We start from the raw sequence: 22,811 nt of genomic DNA, 5'->3' as shown, positions 1-22,811 counted from the left end.
CGAAGACAGTAATAAAAGGATCGAGCCACTCCATCATGTCACTTAAGATACTGTGTTTGTGCCAAAGCTGAGCATCCATTAAAAAAGTGTTGGACAGTATCATTTCATATCACATATTGACGGTTTCGAGTGGGAATTGACTGTGCACATGCGTTTATTTCTTTAGTCCATTTCAGACTTCCCTCCTTGGACTTTCCCATTCATTGGAAGAATCTGCCCTTGCTGTATTCATTCGAATTTTTCTCCTGTAAAATTGGCGATAGGTGATCTACGATAGCGGATCCAACTGCAATTCTTTTTACAATTGAGCCCGGGCTGGGGCATGGTCTTGACATTCCAGTAACAAGTGACCGATGGATTCAGGTTGATTACAAGATGGACATACCTTGTCATGGTGCTTTTTGTGACCGAGTCTGAGGCGTGAGATGGCTACTTTAACTTTCCTTTCATTTGAGTATAGTATGGCTTTAGTGGATCTTGGGTGGAATTTTGCATAACCATCTGTTGATCTGACTTGCGTGTCATTGGTCTTTCTACTTTGGGGCTATAAGGGCTTTCATTTTGATGCTCTAGTTTGCTGCAGGAAATAGGTTGTATCTCCGCTTTGTCTTGATCTAGCTTTGCCAGTGTATCTGCTTATCTATGTGAGACGGGATCCAACACAGCTTCACCTGTTTTCCTTCGTCTGATAAGTTTGTATATTCGTATAGAATATTATTGACTGTGTTTGGTCTTGAGTTTGAGTTTCTGCCGCTGATGGCATGAAGTGCACGAAGCGAGTCTGATAGGACGACTGCCTTTGCTTCCGGTAGTTCCGGCATGAGTTTGAGAGCATGATGATTGCCTCCAATTCAGCAGTGAATACTGACTGACGGTCAGTCAGGCGAACGGAATGTGCTTGACTTTTGGAGCTATGGATATGGATCCCGTAACCAGCACTGTTGGTGATATGAGTCTTGGATCCATCAGTGTATATCACGTGATCAAAACTCAGTGGTGATGTTTATCGCCAGCAAAATTGACATTTCTTGAAAAGCGCACTCCACATTTTTTTGTCATTACTGAAGTAATATCCCTTATGGCTTAAATGGCTTGTTTACCCTGTATAAGTATTAGCACACTTGCAGCTATCTTCGTTATTTAATCAGCGATATTATGTGATTCTATTTCAGGTGTTCAGGGCAATAAGAGAAGCATAAAACCATAAAAACTCACTCCACAAACTCCTACCTTCTTTTTGCATACAGGCGCGTAAGGTAAAATATGCATTATGACACTTAAAAGGATTTTTATGTCAATCGAAAACCGTTAATTCCTTTCATCTTTTCAAAATGACACTGCTTATAATTGAACTTCTTTCTCACACAATTTGTTATCGAATATTATTTTAATGACTAGGATTACTGCAACCTGCATATCTTGAAAAAAGACAGTTTAATGTAGTTCCCACCTTAAACAGACAGCGACTGAGCTCGACACAAACTGAACTTTCAGTCTCCTGGAAAGTATGAAATCCAATTTTGGCTGAGATACGCACACTGTATCCACTAATCGTGCTTTATCGCTGTGATCGAGTTCTGGTCTTGGCGCTCGTATCCCCAGTAAACAATAATGTCTGCCCAAAGTTCACTCTGTACAGCTGAGAGTTTTGTCGCAGTCCACCATTTCTAAGAATCACTCCCTATTGATATTAAAAGATTTTTATACATTTCTCGTAACCTGTCCTGTATGCATTAACGTGGCGCCACGAGCAGACGACACCTGCTAAAAAACTTTTGTCATGGTTGGCCTCCACGGTCTGGAGACATTCTCAAATACACATGATGCTCGTGCAGTGCACGGGAACATGCAATAAAGCTAATCATCACTTTGAAATGACCGCCATGTTGGTTTCCCGTCAAAGGCCATGTTTGCCGTAGGCTGAATCGAAGGTATATCAGCTCTAGGTGCAGTGTCACACATTGGTCAATATCAACTGCAAACACTTTCACATTTTACTGCAAGTAACTTCACAAGCTGCACATTGAAACAGCTTACCTTTCCATTTGAGATTGTTTTCGGTTAAAATATTTGTTTTTTTATAAATTTACTCTTGTGAAAATACAATGATTTTCTGAAAGCCTATTGCAATATGAATCGCTTTGGCTTTGGGGTTTTCTACGGTTCCTGTAAACTTGTAAACTGAGCTGTTTAATCTAGTGTGGCACCATTGAAGCAACTAAAACTTTGCACTGACGTTTGCTTATTTGATGTTTAACGTCTCACCCAGCAATATCCCAGCTGTATGGTGGGTGGCCATTGCATTGATGACCTCACCAGATCCACTATGGCGAGATGTTTGACTCGAATGGATTCAATTTAAGTAGAACGAAACTGACCGACGTCAATCACCAATTATTAGGAAGGATAGCTCGGAGTATTGCTGCCGTTGATAGAACAATGACACAAAGTTTTGTATTTGTGAAACTGTTTTATTACAACAACATATGACAGACTCGTTGCTCCAGTTCATGTATCTGCCGATTATCTGAAAACATAAGATAAGAAAAGTTTCAGGCATCAGACATGTCTTCAATTCGTCCTCACTGACAGGTGGAATACTTGTACCTTCCATATATAAAACGCTAACGCCAGAGACAAACCAGTCCATTGGACGTAAAGACAGGCATTATTTCATAATGTCCCTTGGGAAATATCAAGAACAAGTCTTTCAATGCACCGTTTCGCATGATGGTGAGGACAGTCTTGGCAGTAAGATTGGTTTTGGATCAAGGTTTTTAAAGTTAAATAGTAGATTTGAATTACTCATGTGAATGTGTAAAAATTATTTTTGCTTTGGTTTGTTTTTTATAATCAGGACTTGTATAGTTTGCCATTAAGCCATGTGACATGAATGCCTTGTGTCTCATTATTGTTTTAATAAACGCTTATAATTGAATGCATCTTATGTTTGTTTGTTGTTTAATGCCGTACTCAACACTATTCCAGCTATATGACGGCTGTCTGTGAATGATCGAGTCTGCTTCAGACAATCCAGTGATTGACATTATGAGCATCGATCCACTCAATTGGGATACGATGACATGCATCAACCAAATCAGCAAGCTTGAATACCCGATCCCGTCAGTCACCTCTTACGACAAGTAGAGTCGCCTTTACATTCTGGTTTGCCTGGCCCAGAATCGATCAGTACTAGACCACCTTATATAGCTGCGAGTGCTGAGTTCGACGTTAGTCAGCATTCGTTCCCTCACACCTTTGGAAAATCTAAACTACTTATTATTTGATGTGTCATGTAACTGGTCATCGTACTTGTTACTTATGTCACATGTTGACCAGATTGGCCGGATAAGCGAAGTCTGTCTGCTAAACTTTAACTCACGTTTCACAAACACAGTGACCGATTAAATGTCCCTGGTGGTGGCAAACGGTTTTTCCGTTACATCCGGGGCACTCAATGTCGCAGACTCTGCTCTGCACACATCTGTCAAATCGGCCACAGCTTGTTTGGGCATCTGACAATGATAGACGTGTTTAACATTAACCACCTTCCTTCACTGAACATTTATTTTACATATGATGTTTCGAGGGATCACAAATGTACACTTTTGATGAAGATGAAGAACACTGTATGGTAGAATGTCCAAGTGTTGATATTGTCAGTTAAGTTATGCAGAACCATAGATCAATAATTTAAAATTTGCTGTATCGGAATTAATTCCATGCAATGTATTGAAGTGACCGGGACCCTAATTCCTGCTCTACTGCTGGCGCTGACTAAAAGACCTGCACGATACCAAAACACAGTGGCTCTCGCGCTCCTGAATCAAATACATATGTGTATGTCTCTGGAGAACAGTCGCATTTCCAACTAATCTCAACTTGAGTCCCTTTTAAATATACTTTGTCGACGCTGGTGAGTGATTGTTTACTAGACGTGCGTAAATCAAGCGACTGCGTGAATGATATATGAACATATGGTCCAGCAAGGAGACTCACCAACAGCCCCCAGGAGCAGCACTGAAGCAAGGACGAGGAAGAGGACGGCTCTCATGTTGACTGTAGTAACTAGGTGCTTGTGAGAGTGACACAGGCTGTTTTTATACACTGTCTCAGGCTGACCTATCGTGACATGGAACCAATCCTTCACACGTTTTCTAATTATCTTTGAACTTTAAGATAAGCACACACTATCTTTTTCCACATATCATCGACTGTTTGTGAAATAGGTTCTATATGTTTGGAAACTTGAAACATGCATGTATGGTGTTCCTGAAACACCAGATAAAAATACGAATACGAAATGTATCATATTCATGTCAGTACTGGATTGAAACATACCTATAAGATTGCATTTGGTGATCGATGGTGATATGGCAAACATGAAGCGAGGGAAAACGACCAGAACATGATCATGATGTTGGAGGGTTACCAAGTGTTACATGTACTTGTAATTATGCATGCCTGGTTGATCTTTAACTACAACCTATACGTCTTGGTGCCCAGTACTGAAATCAATGTCCCCGTCGATGTCCCCGTCGATGTGATAATTCTCCATGGCCATGGTCCGATATCCTTTATGTGAGATTCCTTCATACTTGGACCTGTTACATTCTTCCACCCCTTTTTACTCAGGAGATAAACCTACTGCTAAAGCGCGAGGTTTCAAGTGTATAAATAAGTGGTTTCTACATTAAATTTCAAAACACAGTAGGTTTATCTCCATTCTACCAAGACTGCAACGGCGCTTGAAAACGGTGCTGTCTTGCAACTGCAACGCCTAACTGCATCGGGTACAAAGGTCTGCTGTCTTCCGAAAAAGTTCAAAGGTATTTATATATGTTACAAATATTACTAAAGTTCAACATTAAATACCCACATTCTTGACTAGTTCAAACTAAGTGTTAAAAAAACATAGTTTTTCAAAAAGAAGTTGACAAATAACCTTCCTACTAACTTTGTCCAAATATATGTTTCAATTTCATTGCAACTTGCAGTGCACTGTTTGGACTCACCAAGTCATTTCTTTGAATCAGCAAAACAAGTCATTTCTTTGATTTCGAATATTCCACTTCCCATTGTAGGGGTGGCAGGGGATCTGTACTTCCCGGAATGTGTGCTACCCGGAATCTGTTCGGGGATGTGTAAGGGGCTATAGGGATCTGTGCTACCCAGCATCTGTTCGAGGGGAAGTAGGGGGCAATGGGGATCTGTGCTACACGGAATCCGTTCGGAGACAAGTAGGAGGTAATGAGGATCTGTACTACCCGGAATGTGTGCTACCCGGAATCTGTTCGGGGACATGTGGGGGGCAACGGGGACCTGTGCTTCCCGGAATCTATTCAGGGATATGTAGAGAGCGATTGGAATCTGATCTACCTGGAATCCTTGCGGGGACAAGTAGGGGGCAATGGGGATCTGTGTTACCTGGAATCTGTTCAGGGATATGTAGGGAGCGAAGGGGATCTGTACTACCTGGAATCTGTTCTGGGATATGTAGGGGGCGATGAGAATCTGTACTCTCCGGAATCTGTTTGGGCATATGTACATGTTGGGGGTAATGAGGATCTGTACTCCCCGGAATCTGTTCGGGGATATGTAGGGAGAGATGGGGATCTGTGCCACCTGGAATCTGTTCGGGGATATGTAGGGAGCGAAGGGGATCTGTGCTACCTGGGATCTGTTCGGGGATATGTAGGGGGCGATGAGGATCTGTACTCCCCGGAATCTGGTCGGGGGTATGTAGGGGGCGATGGGGATCTGTACTATCCGTAATCTGTTGCGAGATATGTAGGGGGAGATGGGGATCTGTGCCACCCGGAATCTGTTCGGGGACAGGTAGGAGGTAATGGTGATCTGTACTACCTGGAATCTGTTCTGGGATATGCAGGGGGCAATGGGGATGTGTGCTACTTTGAATCTTTTTGGGGATATGTCGGGGGCAATGGTGATCTGTACTACCCAGAATCTGTTCAGGGATATTTAGGGGGCAATGGGGATCTGTACTTCCCCAGAATCTGTTCCGGGATATGTTAGGTGCTGGCGATGAGGATCTGTACTACCCGGAATCTGTTCGGGGATATGTAGGGGGCAATGGGGACCTGTGCCTCCCTACTGAAGAATCTTCCATTGAACAGAGGTTGGGCACGTGAACGAAACGCTCATATAAATGACACATTTGATATTTATACGATTATATTCGAGAAATTACGTTTATATAGTTTGGATTTCACTCTATGGCAGTGTTTACTACAATTGAGGCAACGTTAATGGAAAGACTTATTTCAGTCACCCACTTATATTAATTGTTTAGTTGTAACCAAATGTTCCAGAATACCTGATATGATTCAACCAGCCCCAGCAAGTGTTGTTCCACACTGCACCTGCGGACGAGCAAATGCTCGCTGGACGCATGAAAAATGATTGCTTGGGTTGCATTATTTCTGAACATTTGAAATCGTTTTCTAATGTCTGATTTGGACTAAAATTGATGAAACTATGCGTGTATTTAGTAGAACCCTAATACAATTGATGAGTATTTTTGGGGCACATTGAGAATTGATTTATTTTGGTATTCTTTCTTTCCTTGCAATTTCCTATCTTTACTGAAAATATCGCTACTTCTCAAGTGATTTTTCTTATCTTTTCAATGCTATTGAGCACCGCTCGAGGGTAAGGATGTTTGCTTGTCCCCAGGGTTTGAAATAGCTGTAAATTATACCAGCAAATACAAAGGTCGCGTTGTTGCCATTGATAACCTTTCAGACCATTCGTGTCTATTGAACATGTAAAGTACGAGAGCTGGTCATATACATGTAGTTCTAAGTCAAACAAACAAAACCAACAATTCGGAAAGTGTTATTAATTTTATTTTTCAACATAATATCCCTGTTTTTCAATACACTTTTCATATCGATAGTGAAGCTTTTCAATTTCAGTTAGGCAGAAATTTTTTGAAGCCACCTTGAAAACCATTTGCGGCAGCTTTAAGGTCAACGTTGTCGTCATAGCACTTTCCATGAATGTGTTCTTTCAGTTTAGGAAACAAGTGGAAATCACCTGGTGCCAAGTCTGGCGAGCATGGAGGGTGAGGAAGCTCTACGAACCCTCATTGTCGCAGATCTGCAAGTCGAGAGGTGCGAGAAGAGGCATTGTCATGAAACAGTAGAACTCCATCAGTCAGCATTCCTTGCCGCTTCTCTTTGATAGAATCTCTCAGGCGATGAAGCAAATCAGTACAGTAGGCACTGGTTGTCGTCTTTTGACCTTCTAAGTAATGAACAATGATCACACCCTTTGCATCCCAGAATACAGTGGCAATAACTTTCCACAGTGATCTTGGAGATTTGAATTTCTTTGGTGGCGGGGAAATGGAAAGATGCCATTCCATGGATTGACGTTTTGACTCGGGATCATAATGGGAAACCCATGTTTCATCACCCGTTACTTATCACATAGCTGCCCAACGTTTAACGCTGGAATAGCTAGAGCACTAGTATCCCCATACACTTGTGACATTGGGTTATGAATTTTCTTTGGGAGTACTTTTCTCGTTCAAAAACGTTATGACTGCTCGGTACTCGTTCTTTTCCTTTTCTGTGTCCATATGGACCCCTATCACGTTCAACTGGCTGTCATTAATGTACAAACGGCCTCGACAGACCAAATACTCGTACACTTGGAATGAACCACTTAAACAATGTACTGCTTTGACTAGTTCACTTTGTTATTGCCCATAGTTGAAAGTTAGTCAGGTTTTTTTTAACAGCACTCAGGCAATCAGGTGTAATGAAACACAACAATGGTGACCTTATTTCATCGTGTACATAATCATTGTAATCCTCTACCCATGGTTCCTCGAGGTTAAAGGAGACGGGTATAGACCACAACTGTTTTCCAAAACCTTTCACTGGAATCCATGGTGGGTCTTTTCTCATCATTCCTATCGTTTGTATTTAACTGCCTCTAAAATTGTTTTTCATTAAATTTGAACAATTTGTTTTGTTTCATGAAGTTTTTTTTCTTATCCCACTTTCTTTTTCTTTCTGTCCAAACCCTTCAGAGAATCAAGAATTTTCTCTTTTGTTGTCTTGCAATTTGTTTTTAATCAAGTAATTTATTTTAATTTAATTTATCAAGTTGATTCTGTGGAAATAAGTGGTAAATCACAGATTTGATTATAAAATGATATTAACAAATTATACAAGGGATCAACAGAAAGATGATCTGCAGCAGCAGAGGGGTCTGAAGAGGGGGAAAACTCAACGACTTCGAGCCCAACATCAGGGATTTCATTTTGTCAGCCCATGAGGGGGTCATCAGTGACAACTGCGTTAGGTACTTTAGGGAGAAACAATGCGAACGTCCATTTGCAATTTCGGGTGTGCCACTGTTAGAGCTGGGGGTTCATGTGAAGGCGCCTGACGAGCGTTGGTAGTTAGCTCACCAGACACACGGCACATATACAACTTCAGTCGCTGTAGCTGGTCGCGAATATTCTGCTCTGTCAGGTATGCATACATTGGCATGGCTTTGTCCCAATGTTGCTTCAGTAATTTGCCATTTATACGTGGTATGTCTGGCCATCTTGTTGCTTTCGCACACTCAAGAAGAGTAAGTATGTCCAAGATAGTCTTGGATGGGTTCTATGCCTGCCACTGGGGCAAGTCTCATCTCCAGTTTGGTTGGTTTGTATACCTGAGGGAGGCTGACTGGGCTGCGGAGTTGAACAATGTTTTTTTCCTTGTCGTACAGTTTAAATACGAAAATGCAGCAAAGATGGTTTGGGTGATCCTGGAACAGCCATGCTAGTTATAATCATAATCAGCTCAGGACCCTTGTCCCCACAACACACATCCCAGACAGCGAATGGGACTTCTCCCAGGAAGCGCTGCCTAGGCAAGACTCCCCAACCCTATGGCCTTCTGCGTTACCCAGATTGTCAGAAGGGCTGTATTCCTGGTAGCAAATCCGGGTACTCACCTAATGTCAGTCAACGGATTGGGAGGTACCAAACCTAAGGCACCGAGAACAATGGGGAGTCGGACAACTTGGTACCTGGGATGCAAGCGAGACATTCCAAAAGCGAGGTCTGCATATTTGCCATGTTTTTCCTGAATCTTGTCAATCACATTAGTGTCAAAAGGGACAGAAAACTCAATGATATAAATAATTTCATTGGATTTATCAAAAGGACGAGATCAGGTTTGTTGACCTGGATACGTCTGATGCTGTATACGGGCCTATTCCAAAGAATTTTGTATTTATCATTTTCCATGACGCCCTCTACATATTCCGGGTCGTACCATGGATGGACCTGTGTGTCAAAACCACAAACATTGCGAAGACAGTAATAAAAGGATCGAGCCACTCCATCATGTCACTTAAGATACTGTGTTTGTGCCAAAGCTGAGCATCCATTAAAAAAGTGTTGGACAGTATCATTTCATATCACATATTGACGGTTTCGAGTGGGAATTGACTGTGCACATGCGTTTATTTCTTTAGTCCATTTCAGACTTCCCTCCTTGGACTTTCCCATTCATTGGAAGAATCTGCCCTTGCTGTATTCATTCGAATTTTTCTCCTGTAAAATTGGCGATAGGTGATCTACGATAGCGGATCCAACTGCAATTCTTTTTACAATTGAGCCCGGGCTGGGGCATGGTCTTGACATTCCAGTAACAAGTGACCGATGGATTCAGGTTGATTACAAGATGGACATACCTTGTCATGGTGCTTTTTGTGACCGAGTCTGAGGCGTGAGATGGCTACTTTAACTTTCCTTTCATTTGAGTATAGTATGGCTTTAGTGGATCTTGGGTGGAATTTTGCATAACCATCTGTTGATCTGACTTGCGTGTCATTGGTCTTTCTACTTTGGGGCTATAAGGGCTTTCATTTTGATGCTCTAGTTTGCTGCAGGAAATAGGTTGTATCTCCGCTTTGTCTTGATCTAGCTTTGCCAGTGTATCTGCTTATCTATGTGAGACGGGATCCAACACAGCTTCACCTGTTTTCCTTCGTCTGATAAGTTTGTATATTCGTATAGAATATTATTGACTGTGTTTGGTCTTGAGTTTGAGTTTCTGCCGCTGATGGCATGAAGTGCACGAAGCGAGTCTGATAGGACGACTGCCTTTGCTTCCGGTAGTTCCGGCATGAGTTTGAGAGCATGATGATTGCCTCCAATTCAGCAGTGAATACTGACTGACGGTCAGTCAGGCGAACGGAATGTGCTTGACTTTTGGAGCTATGGATATGGATCCCGTAACCAGCACTGTTGGTGATATGAGTCTTGGATCCATCAGTGTATATCACGTGATCAAAACTCAGTGGTGATGTTTATCGCCAGCAAAATTGACATTTCTTGAAAAGCGCACTCCACATTTTTTTGTCATTACTGAAGTAATATCCCTTATGGCTTAAATGGCTTGTTTACCCTGTATAAGTATTAGCACACTTGCAGCTATCTTCGTTATTTAATCAGCGATATTATGTGATTCTATTTCAGGTGTTCAGGGCAATAAGAGAAGCATAAAACCATAAAAACTCACTCCACAAACTCCTACCTTCTTTTTGCATACAGGCGCGTAAGGTAAAATATGCATTATGACACTTAAAAGGATTTTTATGTCAATCGAAAACCGTTAATTCCTTTCATCTTTTCAAAATGACACTGCTTATAATTGAACTTCTTTCTCACACAATTTGTTATCGAATATTATTTTAATGACTAGGATTACTGCAACCTGCATATCTTGAAAAAAGACAGTTTAATGTAGTTCCCACCTTAAACAGACAGCGACTGAGCTCGACACAAACTGAACTTTCAGTCTCCTGGAAAGTATGAAATCCAATTTTGGCTGAGATACGCACACTGTATCCACTAATCGTGCTTTATCGCTGTGATCGAGTTCTGGTCTTGGCGCTCGTATCCCCAGTAAACAATAATGTCTGCCCAAAGTTCACTCTGTACAGCTGAGAGTTTTGTCGCAGTCCACCATTTCTAAGAATCACTCCCTATTGATATTAAAAGATTTTTATACATTTCTCGTAACCTGTCCTGTATGCATTAACGTGGCGCCACGAGCAGACGACACCTGCTAAAAAACTTTTGTCATGGTTGGCCTCCACGGTCTGGAGACATTCTCAAATACACATGATGCTCGTGCAGTGCACGGGAACATGCAATAAAGCTAATCATCACTTTGAAATGACCGCCATGTTGGTTTCCCGTCAAAGGCCATGTTTGCCGTAGGCTGAATCGAAGGTATATCAGCTCTAGGTGCAGTGTCACACATTGGTCAATATCAACTGCAAACACTTTCACATTTTACTGCAAGTAACTTCACAAGCTGCACATTGAAACAGCTTACCTTTCCATTTGAGATTGTTTTCGGTTAAAATATTTGTTTTTTTATAAATTTACTCTTGTGAAAATACAATGATTTTCTGAAAGCCTATTGCAATATGAATCGCTTTGGCTTTGGGGTTTTCTACGGTTCCTGTAAACTTGTAAACTGAGCTGTTTAATCTAGTGTGGCACCATTGAAGCAACTAAAACTTTGCACTGACGTTTGCTTATTTGATGTTTAACGTCTCACCCAGCAATATCCCAGCTGTATGGTGGGTGGCCATTGCATTGATGACCTCACCAGATCCACTATGGCGAGATGTTTGACTCGAATGGATTCAATTTAAGTAGAACGAAACTGACCGACGTCAATCACCAATTATTAGGAAGGATAGCTCGGAGTATTGCTGCCGTTGATAGAACAATGACACAAAGTTTTGTATTTGTGAAACTGTTTTATTACAACAACATATGACAGACTCGTTGCTCCAGTTCATGTATCTGCCGATTATCTGAAAACATAAGATAAGAAAAGTTTCAGGCATCAGACATGTCTTCAATTCGTCCTCACTGACAGGTGGAATACTTGTACCTTCCATATATAAAACGCTAACGCCAGAGACAAACCAGTCCATTGGACGTAAAGACAGGCATTATTTCATAATGTCCCTTGGGAAATATCAAGAACAAGTCTTTCAATGCACCGTTTCGCATGATGGTGAGGACAGTCTTGGCAGTAAGATTGGTTTTGGATCAAGGTTTTTAAAGTTAAATAGTAGATTTGAATTACTCATGTGAATGTGTAAAAATTATTTTTGCTTTGGTTTGTTTTTTATAATCAGGACTTGTATAGTTTGCCATTAAGCCATGTGACATGAATGCCTTGTGTCTCATTATTGTTTTAATAAACGCTTATAATTGAATGCATCTTATGTTTGTTTGTTGTTTAATGCCGTACTCAACACTATTCCAGCTATATGACGGCTGTCTGTGAATGATCGAGTCTGCTTCAGACAATCCAGTGATTGACATTATGAGCATCGATCCACTCAATTGGGATACGATGGCATGCATCAACCAAATCAGCAAGCTTGAATACCCGATCCCGTCAGTCACCTCTTACGACAAGTAGAGTCGCCTTTACATTCTGGTTTGCCTGGCCCAGAATCGATCAGTACTAGACCACCTTATATAGCTGCGAGTGCTGAGTTCGACGTTAGTCAGCATTCGTTCCCTCACACCTTTGGAAAATCTAAACTACTTATTATTTGATGTGTCATGTAACTGGTCATCGTACTTGTTACTTATGCCACATGTTGACCAGATTGGCCGGATAAGCGAAGTCTGTCTGCTAAATTTTAACTCACGTTTCACAAACACAGTGACCGATTAAATGTCCCTGGTGGTGGCAAACGGTTTTTCCGTTACATCCGGGGCACTCAATGTCGCAGACTCTGCTCTGCACACATCTGTCAAATCGGCCACAGCTTGTTTGGGCATCTGACAATGATAGACGTGTTTAACATTAACTACCTTCCTTCACTGAACATTTATTTTACATATGATGTTTCGAGGGATCACAAATGTACACTTTTGATGAAGATGAAGAACACTGTATGGTAGAATGTCCAAGTGTTGATATTGTCAGTTAAGTTATGCAGAACCATAGATCAATAATTTAAAATTTGCTGTATCGGAATTAATTCCATGCAATGTATTGAAGTGACCGGGACCCTAATTCCTGCTCTACTGCTGGCGCTGACTAAAAGACCTGCACGATACCAAAACACAGTGGCTCTCGCGCTCCTGAATCAAATACATATGTGTATGTCTCTGGAGAACAGTCGCATTTCCAACTAATTTCAACTTGAGTCCCTTTTAAATATACTTTGTCGACGCTGGTGAGTGATTGTTTACTAGACGTGCGTAAATCAAGCGACTGCGTGAATGATATATGAACATATATCAAGGAGACTCACCAACAGCCCCCAGGAGCAGCACTGAAGCAAGGACGAGGAAGAGGACGGCTCTCATGTTGACTGTAGTAACTAGGTGCTGGTGAGAGTGACACAGACTGTTTTTATACACTGTCTCAGGCTGACCTATCGTGACATGGAACCAATCCTTCACACGTTTTTGCATGGGTTATCTTTCAGGTTATGTTATCCTTTCCAGTTGCGATAGAGTTTTCATGATGCACTTGCGGCAACAAGTTTCTGTGGCAACTATCATGGGAAAAATACACGAACGCAAACTAAGAATGATTTTGCAATAGAACAATATTTTGACATTAATTCATCATGCCAATGTAAACACATGCAGTCTGTAAACGACACCCTCTGGGGTCAACCGTCAGTTCACAAGTCAGTAACGAATATGATCACCATAACCAGTGACACAAGCTTCACAACGACGCCCCACTGACGACACAAGATGATAGAGGAAGGCTTGTGGGATGTCTTCTTGGCCGAGGTATGTGCAAGGTGGACCAACGTACCCGGTTGGTTTCGAAGTCCGAGTAAAGGACGTTTGATTTCATCTCACACATGCATGTAAATTCGATGGGCGACAGATCTGGCGAAACAGCAGGCCAAATGAGTGTTGAGATGTCCAATTAAAATTGATGTGACGCTCATGGATCTGAAGGAACGGAAGGACGTGAGGACGGGAAACTTCTGTTGGTGCCGATTCCAGAGTGACTGTATGGTGTTGCCAGTCTTTTGGTACCGACTCCAGCGTGACTGTATGGAGTTGCCAGTCTGTTGGTGCCGACCCCATAGTGACTGTACGTGTTACCAGTCTGTTGGTACCGACCCCAGAGTGACTGTATGGTGTTGCCAGTCTGTTGGTGCCGATTCCAGCGTGACTGTACAGTGCTGCCAGTCTGTTGGTGCCGATTCCAGCTTTACTGTATAGTGCTGCCAGTCTGTTGGTACCGACCCCAGAGTGACTGTATTGTGTTGCCAGTCTGTTGGTACCGACCCCAGAGTGACTGTATGGTGTTGCCAGTCTGTTGGTGCCGATTCCAGCGTGACTGTACGGTGCTGCCAGTCTGTTGGTGCCGATTCCAGCTTGACTGTATAGTGCTGCCAGTCTTTTGGTACCGACTCCAGCGTGACTGTATGGAGTTGCCAGTCTGTTGGTACCGACCCCATAGTGACTGTACGTGTTACCAGTCTGTTGGTGCCGACCCCAGAGTGACTGTATGGTGTTGCCAGTCTGCTGGTGCCGATTCCAGCGTGACTGTACGGTGCTGCCAGTCTGTTGGTGCCGATTCCAGCTTGACTGTATAGTGCTGCCAGTCTGTTCGTACCGACCCCAGAGTGACTGTATGGTGTTGCCAGTCTGTTGGTGCCGATTCCAGCGTGACTGTACGGTGTTGCCAGTCTGTTGGTGCCGATTCCAGCTTGACTGTATGGTGTTGCCAGTCTGTTGGTGCCGACTCCAGCTTGACTGTATGGTGCTGCTAGTCTGTTGGTACCGACTCCAGCCTGACTGTATGGTGTTGCCAGTCTGTTGGTGCCGACTCCAGTTTGACTGTATGGTGTTGCCAGTCTGTTGGTACCGACTCCAGCTTGACTGTATGGTGTTGCCAGTCTGTTGGTGCGGACTCCAGCTTGACTGTATGGTGCTGCTAGTCTGTTGGTGCCGATTCCAGCTTGACTGTATGGTGTTGCCAGTCTGTTGGTGCCGACTCCAGCTTGACTGTATGGTGCTGCTAGTCTGTTGGTACCGACTCCAGCTTGACTGTATGGTGTTGCCAGTCTGCTGGTGCCGACTCCAGTTTGACTGTATGGTGTTGCTAGTCTGTTGGTACCGACTCCAGCTTGACTGTATGGTGTTGCTAGTCTGTTGGTGCCGACTCCAGCTTGACTGTATGGTGTTTCTAGTCTGTTGGTGCCGATTCCAGAGTGACTGTACGGTGTTGTTAGTCTGTTGGTGCCGACTCCAGCTTGACTGTATGGTGTTGCTAGTCTGTTGGTACCGACTCCAGCTTGACTGTATGGTGTTGCCAGTCTATTGGTGCCGACTCCAGCTTGACTGTACGGTGTTTCTAGTCTAATGGTGCCGATTCCAGAGTGACTGTATGGTGTTGCCAGTCTGTTGGTGCCGACTCCAGCTTGAATGTACGGTGTTGTTAGTCTGTTGGTACCGATTCCAGCTTGACTGTATGGTGTTGCCAGTCTGTTGGTGCCGACTCCAGCTTGACTGTATGGTGTTTCTAGTCTGTTGGTACCGACTTCAGCTTGACTGTATGGTGTTGCCAGTCTGTTGGTGCCGACTCCAGCTTGACTGTATGGTGTTGCGAGTCTGTTGGTACCGACTCCAGCTTGACTGTATGGTGTTGCCAGTCTATTGGTGCCGACTCCAGCTTGACTGTACGGTGTTTCTAGTCTGTTGGTGCCGATTCCAGAGTGACTGTATGGTGTTGCCAGTCTGTTGGTGCCGACTCCAGCTTGAATGTATGGTGTTGCTAGTCTGTTGGTGCCGACTCCAGCTTGACTGTATGGTGTTGCTAGTCTGTTGGTGCCGACTCCAGCTTGACTGTATGGTGTTTCTAGTCTGTTGGTGCCGATTCCAGAGTGACTGTATGGTGTTGCCAGTCTGTTGGTGCCGACTCCAGCTTGAATGTATGGTGTTGCTAGTCTGTTGGTGCCGATTCCAGAGTGACTGTATGGTGTTGCTAGTCTGTTGGTGCCGATTCCAGAGTGACTGTATGGTGTTGCTAGTCTGTTGGTGCCGACTCCAGTTTGACTGTACGGTGTTGCTAGTCTGTTGGTGCCGACTCCAGAGTGACTGTATGGTGTTGCCAGTCTGTTGGTGCCGACTACAGCTTGACTGTATGGTGTTGCTAGTCTGTTGGTACCGACTCCAGCTTGACTGTATGGTGTTGCCAGTCTGTTGGTGCCGACCCCAGCGTGACTGTATGGAGTTGCCAATATGTTGGTGCCGACTCCAGCGTGACTGTATGGAGTTACGATACGCACAAAAATGCCACTCATATTCAGATGGGTGTGGCGTAGTGTTTCGAAGTTTAGCCGTCAACAACGGTTTTTTTTCAAAGTTGAAGCACTTGAATTGGTTTGATTAACTCCGTTCCACCCGACTGTGAATGGTGAAGGATTTCTTAGTCGTGGGATTATGCATTTTAAATGACTGAGATGCACGTGCAACTTCAGAGGCATCATGGGTAATCATGACAAAGTGTTTGTACAAATGATTTCCATTCATGATTCTGAAAAAGCCATGGCAGAGTTTTGTTTCAATGTTTTTTGTTTTTTTTAATGCTGTACAGGCATTGTTTCCGCTATTATATTTAGGAATTAACACTTTTCGGATGGGTTAATCAATATTTACAAGATTTATAGATTATACTTTGAATTGAACCATTGGACCCCCTATTTTATCATGTAATGGGTAGGTTTCTCTGCAGGATAAAACCAACGGATAAAAACGACATCGGTTGGGGTCATATGTGGATAGAGATGCAATATCAAAGGTCAAGTAGGGACTACTTTCGTTGTTTACAAACAAACATGGTGCCACCCTTGTCATTCGGCGATCGAGTCAGAATTAACCATCAGGAATCTGGAGAAACAACTGTGATAATTGCTATCATTATCAAAAGAGCAGTCTAATACACTGAAAAGCAGTGTCTACCTGTGATGTAGCTAAGGCATTTTACAAGTTTGGGCAACTTTGGAGACATAAATTGCGAAAACATTTTGCGAGGGCACTAGTCCTAGCCAAACGGCATCAGTGGCCACATCTGTGCTTGTAGACCTCTGTGGCTTGGAACCTTTCTCCACAAATTAATAAAGTTGGATTTGGCGGAAATATGTTTGAATTGTTACCTTGTTTCGTTTTGTCGCTGTGTGTACATCTGACTGCACTGACCATCAACAACGTCTGACCGTGGGCAGACAAAGGGCAGTTACTCTAGCGGACAGGCCGATGGATTGCCGCGAAAGGCAAGTAAAAACAATTCGTGTAGGCAATTGTTGTTTTGCGCATATGTTGTTTCGACACCGTATAAGAAGCATGTTTCAGTTGGAACTATATTGGCGACTGTCATTATCCGACTGACACATCACTTACCTTGTGATGTAATATATATTAATGCGCTCATTCCAGGAAAACTCGTCAAGGCTCGCTAAATACAATGTTTATTCCTAATACAGGATATTTACCATCCCTAAACACACGCGCGCGTGATAACCTCTATTTATTTTCTTCAAGTAAACTATTGACTTGCCTTTGCAAGTGTTTGTGGCGGGTGCCACCAGTGTGGCAAGATATGCTCACCATTTCGCCAACATCTGGTATCATCACTAACTGATAGTGAATCATAAACACATGACTACGATATAGTTCAGTTATGCAATGTATTCTGCTTTTAGCAGATATTTCTTATGATTATGTAAAGAGTTTGTGTCGCATTTATTTGCATATTCGGGTGCGGGGAGAAAAGGACAGGGACGGTCCCCAAAGATAGGTGATATAATGTTTGCTCTTCACCATAGAGGTGAAAACCTTTGCCTATAGTACCCGATGTTTTATAAATATTAATCTGTTCCTGAAAAGAAATCGATGACATCACATGCTTGATGTTCTGTAGTGTGCCTCCAAAACCCTAGAGAATAAATTAAAAAAGGAGTCCAACACAAGTCTAGAATGATTTGGCAAGTCAAGATTGCTTCAGCTCTGTAATTAAGGACTGTTCTGGGATCCATTTGAATTAAATATTTTATATTTTGTAGATATATATTTTAAAATATGATATGACATAAATATCTATATATATTTCTGGGACTAAATGACAGTCTAGATGTTCTGCAATATAATGTGTTGTTGGTCAAAACAAATTGTCTGTCTCCTCCTGACAGAGAAAATGATGTTTTGAAGTTATGAAAACTATTCTGTCTCCCCCCAAAATCCCAGCCCGATTAATTCCGGTTTGAATATAATGGTACAACAGTTAACGTGGTTCTCCCCTCATCTACTGAATAAAACCTTACTTACTTACTTACTTTGGAGATTTAACGTGCGCTTTCCGACCGATGCGTATTTCGCACACGGGCCCGGCCAGGCCATTTAATGTGTTTCCGAAAGGGGCGAAAGTGGTCTGTGCAACCAAAGAGGGGGGTTTAGGGGATGCTTATATAGAATTTGGGAATTTTGAGATTTGGAATAGATGCCGATGGGGTTGGGGAGGAGAACTAAGGGAGCTGGGTATGGTGGATGTTTGTTTGTTTATGTGATTTTGATTTGGTAGGTTACTGTGTTTTTAGATGCGTTTTATTAGTTCCGTTTTGATTAAGAATACGCCTAAGGCCTTGAAGTTTTCTAGTTTATGTTGTGGGTTTAGTATTGCTTCTAGAGTGAGAGCCTTGTTTAGATTGAGGGTGGTTTGTAATGCGGTTCGATGTGTTAGGTAATGTGTGCAGTGGATGAGTGCGTGTTCTGGGGTTTCTAGTTGTTTGCAGTGTGGGCAGTTACTTGTAGTGTGTGTTTTTTATTTTTTTTAGGTGGTTAATTAGGTTGGTGTGTCCTGTTTGGAGTTTAGTGATTACTCTGTCGATATTTTTTTGATGGATGGAGAATTTTTGGTTTGGTTAGTGGTTTGCGGAGCACTTTTTTTATTTGGCTATTTGAGTTTAGATATAGGTTATGCCATTTTTTTGTGATTTTTTGCTTGTTTACACTTTTAATTTCTGATTTTGAGATGAGACCTAACTAAGGCAGACAAACAAATAACCTTCTTGTGGATACCCGCCCACGTAGGAATATACGGTAATGAAAACGCCGATAAAGCAGCTAAACTATCCCTCAAAATCCCAGAAATAAGCTTAAACTTACCCATCTCAAAATCTTAATTAAACCTCACGAATGAATACATATATACGGATCTTAACCAAAGCATTTTCGGTCTAATTCGACAAGACAAATTTGACTGTCACACTCTGTTGACACCATTGAGGTATCATTGACCAAGATAACACATCTACATTACTGATCCCTACTGATGAATCATTGACCAAGACAACACATTAATATTACTGAACACCACTGGCGTATCATTGACCAAGACAACACATCTACATTACTGATCACCACTGACGTATCATTGACCAAGACAACACATCTACATTACTGAACACCACTGACGTATCATTGACGAAAACAACACATCTACATTACTGAACACCACTGGCGTATCATTGACCAAGACAACACATCTACATTACTGATCACTAATGACGTATCATGGACCAAGACAACACATCTACATTACTGAACACCACTGGCGTATCATTGACCAAAACAACACATCTACATTACTGATCACTACTGACGTATCATTGACCAAGACAAAACAGCGACATTACTGAACACCACTGACGTATCGTTGACCAAGACAACACATCGACATTACTGAACACTACTAACGTATCATTGACCAAAACAACACATCGACATTACTGATCACTACTGACGTATCATTGACCAAGACAAAACATCGACATTACTGAACACCACTGGCGTATCATTGACCAAAACAACACATCTACATTACTGATCATTACTGACGTATCATTGACCAAGACAAAACATCGACATTACTGAACACCACTGACGTATCATTGACCAAGACAACACATCGACATTACTGATCACTACTGAGGTATCGTTGACCAAGACAACACATCGACATTACTGATCACTACTGAGGTATCATTGACCAAGACAACACATCGACATTACTGATCACTACTGGCGTATCGTTGACCAAGACAAAACATCTACATTACTGATCACTACTGACGTATCATTGACCAAGACAACACATCGACATTACTGATCACTACTGACGTATCATTGACCAAGACAACACATCTACATTACTGATCACCACTGACGTATTGTTTACCAAGACAACACATCTACATTACTGATCACCACTGACGTATCGTTTACCAAGACAACACATCTACATTACTGATAACTACTGACGAGTCATTGACCAAGACAACACATCTACATTACTGAACACCACTGACGTATCGTTGACCAAGACAACACATCGACATTACTGATCACTACTGACGTATCGTTGACCAAGACAACACATCGACATTACTGATCACTACTGACGTATCGTTGACCAAGACAACACATCGACATTACTGATCACTACTGACGTATCACTGACCAAGACAACACATCGACATTACTGATCACTACTGACGTATCGTTGACCAAGACAACACATCGACATTACTGATCACTACTGACGTATCGTTGACCAAGACAACACATCGACATTACTGATCACTACTGACGTATCGTTGACCAAGACAACACATCGACATTACTGATCACTACTGACGTATCACTGACCAAGACAACACATCTACATTACTGAACACTGCTGACGTATCGTTGACCAAGACAACACATCGACATTACTGATCACTACTGACGTATCGTTGACCAAGACAACACATCGACATTACTGATCACTACTGAGGTATCATTGACCAAGACAACACATCGACATTACTGATCACTACTGACGTATCGTTGACAAAGACAACACATCTACATTACTGAACACCACTGACGTATCGTTGACCAAGACAACACATCGACATTACTGATCACTACTGAGGTATCGTTGACCAAGACAACACATCGACATTACTGATCACTACTGAGGTATCGTTGACCAAGACAACACATCGACATTACTGATCACTACTGACGTATCGTTGACCAAGACAACACATCTACATTACTGATCACTACTGACGTATCATTGACCAAGACAACACATCGACATTACTGATCACTACTGGCGTATCGTTGACCAAGACAACACATCTACATTACTGAACACCACTGACACATCTACATTACTGATCACTACTGATGTGTCATTGACCAAGTCAACACATCTAGTTTAAATTACGACATGGCCTCATACCCAATGGGTTAAAAAAGAAAGTCCACCTTCTGAACAATTAGCTGATATCTTCTGAACAAAACAATTAGGGATCTTAAATATCACTGGGGATATTTTCGTTGTGAGACTGAGCACACATTTTCGTAAAGATATCCCAAAAGATATGCATGATCCCTCACTTGTTTTGTTTGGTATAGTATTGGTGGTTCCTCATGTTCCAAATATGATGCAATATATATATATATATATATATATATATATATATATATATATATATATATATATATATATATATATATATATATATATATATATATACACTAATGAATATGGTCACAAAGTTTAATATTTTTCTGTCAAATCTGTGAGCAATGCAAGTACATGTACATGTAGGTTGTGCGAGGGATTTATTTTATGTGTCGAACTAAATGTCGTAGACACATGGGTAATCATATCTACTCCCCGTCAGTCACAGTCTGCATCTTGTTTAATCTGTTCTGGGTCACGAGGTAGCGGTATTGGTGCTGTTTGTAGAGCAAATGCCACAGACGCTCAATGACATACTTTGTTTAAAAAGTGTAAAAATCAGCAATCTTATTTAACCAAATATTGCAGTGTTTAACTTGTAGTGAAGATGTTTTTATTTCGGCACCTTTCATTGTTTCATTGTCTCTCACTTCTCCATATGCATTGGCATTTGCTATTCAGATGTAATATTATGCAAAATTGGTATATATAATTCTGCGACAGTCACTCGGGGTGGTTGTCACCCTCTATCAGGGAGTGTCGCCGGTATATCAGGTATATCAGCTGATGTGTACCAGGACCTACATGTCTGTAGGTGGGTGCAAACGCCGGGTCTAAACAGCAGCGTTATCGCCCCACCCAACCACCACCGCCCATCCCTTACGAGTTTGTTGTATATACCTGTACCTGTAGAAATCTTCACACTTGTAATTGTATGTCGCCCAGTGTCTGTCTTAGATCTCTAGTTAATCGGCACAGTCACTTGATAAGTTTATCAGACGTTGTGTTGATAGGGGTTATCGAACTATCGCGTCCGAGACTTCAAGTCAAGGGTTTTATCTGCACTCGTTGAACGTGTGAGGTGAAGGAGGTGTGCGTGTTGCACGTGTTGCACGTGTTGGTGTGCACTCGTGTCCATTTTGCTTCTTCGTGATGAGGGCACTTTTTTTCTCTCTTATGTCGCAACCGAAAAAGACAATCAATTATTACAAACTGTGACACGATTGTGTGGGCTCGGAAACAATACGAAACTGTTTCACGTCAAAAGCAAAGTTCTTTGAGAAAATAAAGGTACATATTTCGTTTTACTGTTAAAAATATATCTGCAAGTAATAATAACATAACTCGTCATTTTAAGATATGACCAGACCCTTAAGTAGGTGCTCCCATTTCGCGTGGCTGCTTCTACATATAAGAATTAACACTGATATCAAAGCGTTCGGGCTCATAAAGCAAACAGTT

At 42.0% G+C, this 22,811-nt stretch overlaps 1 protein-coding gene and 2 long non-coding RNA genes across 4 annotated transcripts in view; 1 reads left to right on the top strand and 2 right to left on the bottom strand.

The window, feature by feature from the left end:
• The window catches only part of LOC139454213 (puratrophin-1-like), a 255,215-nt gene that overhangs the window by 41,553 nt on the left and 190,851 nt on the right, over positions 1-22,811 (top strand). The window lies entirely within an intron of this gene.
• LOC139448326 (uncharacterized) lies at positions 2,451-4,107 on the bottom strand. The gene is made up of 3 exons (XR_011652067.1): positions 4,000-4,107; positions 3,383-3,515; positions 2,451-2,527 (listed from the first exon to the last, which is right to left on the bottom strand). It is a non-coding gene; the product is annotated as an uncharacterized lncRNA (long non-coding RNA).
• On the bottom strand, positions 11,792-13,444 carry LOC139448319 (uncharacterized). The gene is made up of 3 exons (XR_011652066.1): positions 13,336-13,444; positions 12,724-12,856; positions 11,792-11,868 (listed from the first exon to the last, which is right to left on the bottom strand). It is a non-coding gene; the product is annotated as an uncharacterized lncRNA (long non-coding RNA).

Source organism: Haliotis cracherodii, unplaced genomic scaffold (genome assembly GCF_022045235.1).
Source record: "Haliotis cracherodii isolate W230 unplaced genomic scaffold, xgHalCrac1.p SCAF_10, whole genome shotgun sequence".
NCBI lineage: Eukaryota > Metazoa > Mollusca > Gastropoda > Lepetellida > Haliotidae > Haliotis > Haliotis cracherodii.
Note: the sequence above shows the minus strand (reverse complement) of the source record. Positions and strands in the feature narration are given on the sequence as shown.